Source organism: Triticum aestivum, chromosome 6B, assembly GCF_018294505.1.
Source record: "Triticum aestivum cultivar Chinese Spring chromosome 6B, IWGSC CS RefSeq v2.1, whole genome shotgun sequence".
Lineage (NCBI taxonomy): Eukaryota > Viridiplantae > Streptophyta > Magnoliopsida > Poales > Poaceae > Triticum > Triticum aestivum.
This window is the reverse complement of record NC_057810.1, coordinates 226,059,148-226,065,792: the sequence shown is the minus strand read 5'-3', so window position 1 is coordinate 226,065,792 and position 6,645 is coordinate 226,059,148.

Sequence of the window (6,645 nt, the reverse complement as noted above, 5' to 3'; positions counted from 1 at the left end):
GCCTCACTAGGGGTAGATCTTCATGAAGTAGGTGATCTCCTTGCCCATACAAACTCCTTGGTTCAACTCCACAATCTTGTCGGAGGCTCCCAAGTGACACCTAGCCAATCTAGGAGACACCACTCTCCAAGAAGTAAGAAATGGTGTGTTGATGATGAACTCATTGCTCTTGTGCTTCAAATGATAGTCTCCCCAACACTCAACTCTCTCTCACAGGATATGGATTTGGTGGAAAGAAGATTTGAGTGGAAAGCAACTTGGGGAAGGCTAGAGATCAAGATTCATATGGTAGGATTGGAATATCTTGACCGCAACACAAGTGTAGGTGGTTCTCTCTCAGAAAATGTAAGTTGGAAGTGTAGGCATGTTTGGATGGCTCTCTCCACGAATGAAGAGGGGGTTGAGGGGTATATATAGCCTCCACACAAAATCTAACAGTTACACACAACTTACCAATCTCGGTGGGACCGAACTGAGAAACTCGGTCGGACCGATTCAGCAAATCTAGTGACCATCAGGATTTTCGGTGGGACCGACATGCAACTCTGGAGGACCGATATGGTTAGGGTTAGGGCATAACGTAATCTCGGTGAGACCGATTACACAAACTCGGTGAGACCGATTTTGGTAATAAGCTAACCAGAGAGTTGGTCAGGTAAACTCGGTGGGAACGATTCTCTCATCTCGGTGGGACCAAAACGTTACAAATGGGAAACAAAGAGTTTACATTGCAATCTCGATGGAACTGATCGCTCATCTCGGTGAGACCGAAACGTTATGAAGGAAACAGAGAGATTACAATCCCATCTCAGTGAGACCGAGATCCCTATCGGTGAGACCGATTTGCCTAGGGTTTGTGGCAGTGGCTATGACATCTGAACTCGGTGGCGCCGGATAGAAAGAATCGGTGAGGCCGAGTTTGACTCTTGGTTTAGGTCATATGTCGATATGAGAAAGTAGTTGAGGGATTTTGAGCATATCACTAAGCATTTTGAGCAAGAACCTCATTAAGCAACACCTCATCCCTCCTTGATAGTATTGGCTTTTCCTATAGACTCAATGTGATCTTGGATCACTAAAATGGAAAATGTAGAGTCTTGAGGTTTGAGCTTGAGCCAATCCTTTTGTCCTTAGTATTTTGAGGGGTCCACTTTTCTCATCCATGCCATGCTAATCATTGTCCTCAAAGTCAGGGTAGATGGACATGTGTTCCTTGTCCAAGAGATATGTGCCAGTGCCCATCTTGGACTTTATAAGCTCCTAAATCTGTGGGGCATACCCACAACTCCTCTTCTGATCATCAACAGTTCTCTTGATAGTTTCCACAATTAGGCTCATGAGTTTGAACGTCTGAGGCACATCAAATATGTGAAGCAATTTGATTGCATGGCCTCTGATCATCTTGTGATCACCTGACTTTGGCAACAAAGTATGCCTTATGATCCAGTTGATTGTAGGCAATCCTGACAACAGGTAATGTACTGATCCAAGCTTGTGTGTCTCAAGTGCAGCATGTGGGATCTATCTCTACATATGAGCCATGGAGTTGTGATCTTTCTTCTTGGCATAGACATCCAAGTCATCCTCACTCTCCTTTGGAGCATTGATCAATTTGGCCAATTCTTCAACTGTTGATTGGTACCTTGTACCCTCAGACATCCAGACTATCCTTCCATCTGGGTAGAAATGAGCTGTGGAGTAGAACTGCATAATAAGCTCATCATTCCACTTTGTGAGCTTCTGCCCAACAAAGTTATCTACTCCACAAGACTTGAAACTGTCATAAACTCCAGGATAGTGCTCTTCATTGTTACTGATGTACTTCCAGTCCACCCATCTCATATCACAGACTGTAGGCTTCTTGTTAAGCAGCACTGTCACATAGAAGTCCTGCTATTCCTTAGTATGGAACCTGTAGTCCATAGCAGTTCTTCTCCTGATAGCATAGGGATCAGTCAATCTCCATTGTCTAAGTCTTGCATCCTTCCTGAGCTTCATGTCCTCAACTACTGGATGAGCATCATTGTGATCTGGAATCTTGGGCTTCAACTTCCTTAAGACAAGTGACTCATCATCTTATTCTTCTATAGCAGCTTCAGGCACTAGGGCCTTGTTCTTTTCTGCAGCAGGAATACTCCTGGTGTTCCTCTTGGGTGCAGCTTTGGGCTTAGGTGCAGCTGCCTTGTGAGCATCTTTGGGCTTTGATGGAGCAGTCCCTGATCTTATAGCATCTCCCATAAGCTTTTGAGCTTTAGGTGCTGGTGCAGCCACCTCTTCCTATTATTCCATCATAGAGGGCTTTCCAACTACTCTGGCCATTGTCTTCTTAGCTCTTTCTTTCCTTTTCTTCTCAGCCACAACTGGCTCTTTGGGTTTAGATCCCAAAGTCTCTTGAGTTGATGCTCTGACCTTTAACATAGGAGTCCTCTTGGCTGGAGCTTTCATGTTCATTCCTGGCTTAATGGTAGTAGTTGTGCCATATTCCTTCTTCAGCACCTTCCTAGATGTGGCCTCATCCTCATCTGGCACATAGTCCTCATCTTCAGAATCTGAGGTTCTCTTCTTTCTGGCACTGGTGGCTGCCTTTGGCAAGTTGTTGGGTGTGCTCCTGCTACCCTCATCTGAGGTACTAGAGGGACTAGTGCCCTCACTCATCTGAACTTGCTCCTCAGCTCTGTTCTGACTGTCACTCTGATCTGACATACTGCAAACTCTGACAACAGACCCTGTGAATAAATATAGATGAGGTAGAGGAGATGAGCATCACAAAGCACAGAGGTTTTTGCAAAAAAATGAGTCAAAAACTTAGTTTTAGTTTTCCATGGAAAGCATTATGGATCTACCAATTTGTAAACTCAGTAATACCAAAGCAGCTTTTGGAACCTAAACTAGTGAACTCAGTCAGACCAAGTCACAGTTCGGTGGCACTGAGGGAGTCCTAGATTAGGGGGTATCTGAACAGCCGGACTATATACATCATCTGGACTATTGGAGCGTGAAGATACAAGACTCAAGACTCCGTCCCGTGTCCGGATGGGACTCTCCTTTGCATGGGCGACAAGCTTGGCGATCCGGATATTGTATTTCCTTCCTTGTAACCGACTCCGTGTAAACCCTAGCCCTCTCCGTTGTCTATATAAACCGGAGAAGTTGGTCCTTAGAAGGCCGATCACAACTACAATCATAATCATCATAGGCTGGCTTCTAGGGTTTAGCCTCTATGATCTCGTGGTAGATCTACTCTTGTACTACTCATATCATCAATATTAATCAAGCAGGAGGTTGGGTTTTACCTCCATCGAGAGGGCCCGAACCTGGGTAAACATTGTGTCCCTTTCTTCCTGTTACCATTAGCCTGAGACGCACAGATCGGGACCCCTACCCGAGATCCGCCAGTTTTGACACCGACATTGGTGCTTTCATTGAGAGTTCCTCTGTGTCGTCGCTGCAAGGCTCGATGGCTCCTTCATTCATCGTCAACAACACGGTCAAGGGTGAAACTTTTCTCCCCGGACAGATCTTTGTGTTCGGCGGCTTTGCACTGCGGGGTAATTCGCTTGGCCATCTGGAGCAGATAGCTAGGCCCCTGGCCACCAGATCAGGTTCGGAAACCTAAACTACACGGCGGATATTTGCGGAGACTTGATCTTCGACGGATTCGGGCATGTTCCAGGAGCGCCGGACAGTCAAGATGAGCACTTCTTAGACCTGCTATTGGACAATGCTCGGGATATCACCCCTGTAGTAGCCCCGGACCTAAATCCGGAGCAGGCTGTGTTGCCTAAGGACAAAGGGATGGACCCCACCCCGTAGGCCGCACACTCATCTGCGGTGGAGCCGAACATAGGTCTCACCTTTGTGGAAGCCTGTGACTCCGGACCCCCGGACTCGTATCCGGTTGTTAGTTCCAGTCCGCGCGCTCCCGAACCAACCGAGCGAGGCTGGGCCCCGGTAATGGAGTTTACCGCTGCGGATATCTTCCAGCACTCGCCCTTTGGCGACATGCTGAACTCGTTAAAATCTCTCTCTTTGATAGGATACTCTTGGTCGAACTACGTCCGGCTCGAGTGGGAAGCAGGCGACGAAGGAATTCGTTGCCCACCCACCACCCACTTCATTGCCACGGTTGATGATTTAACCGACGCGCTTGACTTCGACTTCGAAGGCATCGACGGTATGGACGACGATGCAGGAGAAGATTCAGAATCTCTGGGGCACTGGACTACTACCTCGTCACACGATATATACATGGTGGATATGCCCAAGGAGGACAACGGGGACAATCCGGAAGATAAAACCCCCGGGCAAAAGCCAAAACGACGGCGCAGACGCCGCTAAAAGTCCAGCAACCGTAAAAATAGCGACAAGAGCGCCAGAAAGATCGACACCCTAGTCAACTTTGAAGGCAACAACGACCATATGGACCCAGCGTTGGAGCAGGACGAGCCAGGTCATGCCGAACCCAGCTCGGAGTGGACGCCCGATCACAATGATCCCGAGGGACGAGTTCATCAAACTGCCCCAAGACAAGAACAAAGCCTGGATGACGATGCATTCATCATCCTGGAAACACGCGTGGGACGAGATAACCTCCACCGTAGGCTTATGGCCATAGCGAGAAGTCTAAAGAAGCAGAAGCAATGGCTAAAGGCCGCACAGGAAACGCTCAATCGTAGATGGAATAAAGTGCTAGACACTGAAGAAAGATACGGCGATGATTGCCATACAAAGAGCTATCCAAAACACAAGCTACTGCCAGAATTCGACGACGAGGCCATTCCACCAAAGAGTAACACGACCAGGAGGCGAGACGTACCACTTCATAACCGCAACAGAGCAGCTACCGAGGCTGCGCATGATTTACGTGAGCACCTGGATAAGAAAGCCGGCACGGCCAGGTCCATCTACGGATCTAAAGGACACACCCGGGTGAGGGACTATGGTCACCAAAATGATCATACCAACCAAATACCAGTTCGGAATAAACACCAGACACAACAACAGCCGACGGCATGCCACATCACGTCCAGATACAGAGCGGCTGCTCACCCCCTGTGCTTCACCGAAGAAGTACTAGACCATGAATTTCCACAAGGTTTTAAACCTGTGAACATAGAGGCATACGACGGAGTGACAGACCCAGGGGTCTGGATCGAGGATTTTATCCTGCATATTCACATGGCTCGTGGGGATAACCTCCACGCCATCAAATACCTTCCCCTCAAGTTGAAGGGACCAGCTCGTCACTGGTTGTAGAGCCTCCCCGAAAATTCAATTGGGAGTTGGGAGGAACTCGAGGATGCTTTCAGGGCCAATTTTCAAGGGACTTATGTCCGGCCTCCGGATGCGGACGATTTAAGTCACATAATCCAATAGCCCAGAGAGTCCGCCCGCAAACTTTGGAACAGATTCCTCACTAAGAAGAATCAAATTGTCGATTGTCCGGATGCCGAAGCGTTAGCAGCATTCAAACACAGCATCCACGACGAGTGGCTCGCCAGATACCTCGACCAAGAAAAGCCGAGGACAATGGCAGCCTTAACAAGCCTTATGACGCGCTTTTGGGCGGGTGAAGACAGCTGGTTGGCACGTAAAGGCACCAATGACCCAAGCACGTCCAAAATAAGGGATGGCAACGGGAAGCCACGGTGTAATAAAAACAAACGTCAAAACAATGAAGAGAGCCTGGACAACACAATGGTCAACGCCGGATTCTGGGGCTCTCGACCCGATCTGCAAAAGAAGCCATTTAAAGGCAGTAAAGAGGGACCGTCTGGTCTGAACAGAGTCCTAGACAGACTGTGCCAAATTCATGGCACCCCCGACAAACCTGCGAACCACACACACAGAGAGTGCTGGGTCTTCAAGCAGGCTGTCAAATTAAATGCCGAACACAAGGGAAGCGAAACACCAAGTGAAGACGAGGATGAACCTCGCCAGCCGAACACCGGGGGACAGAAAAAATTCCCACTAGAGGTTAAAACAGTGAACATGATCCACGCGTCTCACACATCCACGAGAAGGCACGAACGCGCGCTCAGAGACGCGTACGATATAGAGCCCATCGTACCCACACCTAACTACTGGATGGCTTGTCCGATCACCTTTGATCACACGGACTGCCTAACTAGTATTCGGCGTGGAGGATCAGAGGCCTTGGTGCTTGACCCAATAATCGACGGATACCATCTCACCCACGTCCTCATGGACGGCGGCAGCAGTCTCAATTTAATATATCAGGACACTGTCCGCACGATGGGGATAGACCCATCCAGAATTAGCCAAAGCAACACCACCTTCGAAGGGGTGATACCAGGCGTTGAAGCCTACGACAGGGGCTCCGTCGTACTGGAGGTAACATTCAGCTCCCCTGGCAACTCCAGAAGTGAAGAACTACTCTTCAACATCGCACCCTTCCAAAGCGGCTATCATGCATTGCTTGGAAGAACGGCCTTCGCCCGCTTCAGCGCATTACCGCACTATGCCTACCTTACACTCAAGATGCCCGGTCCATGTGGCGTCATCACCGTTAACGGAAACACAGAGTGCTCTTCACGCGCAGAAGAACACGCGACGGCCCTAGCGGCCGGACTATAAGCGACCTCCAATACCAGAAAACATGACTGGTCATTAAGACCATGGACA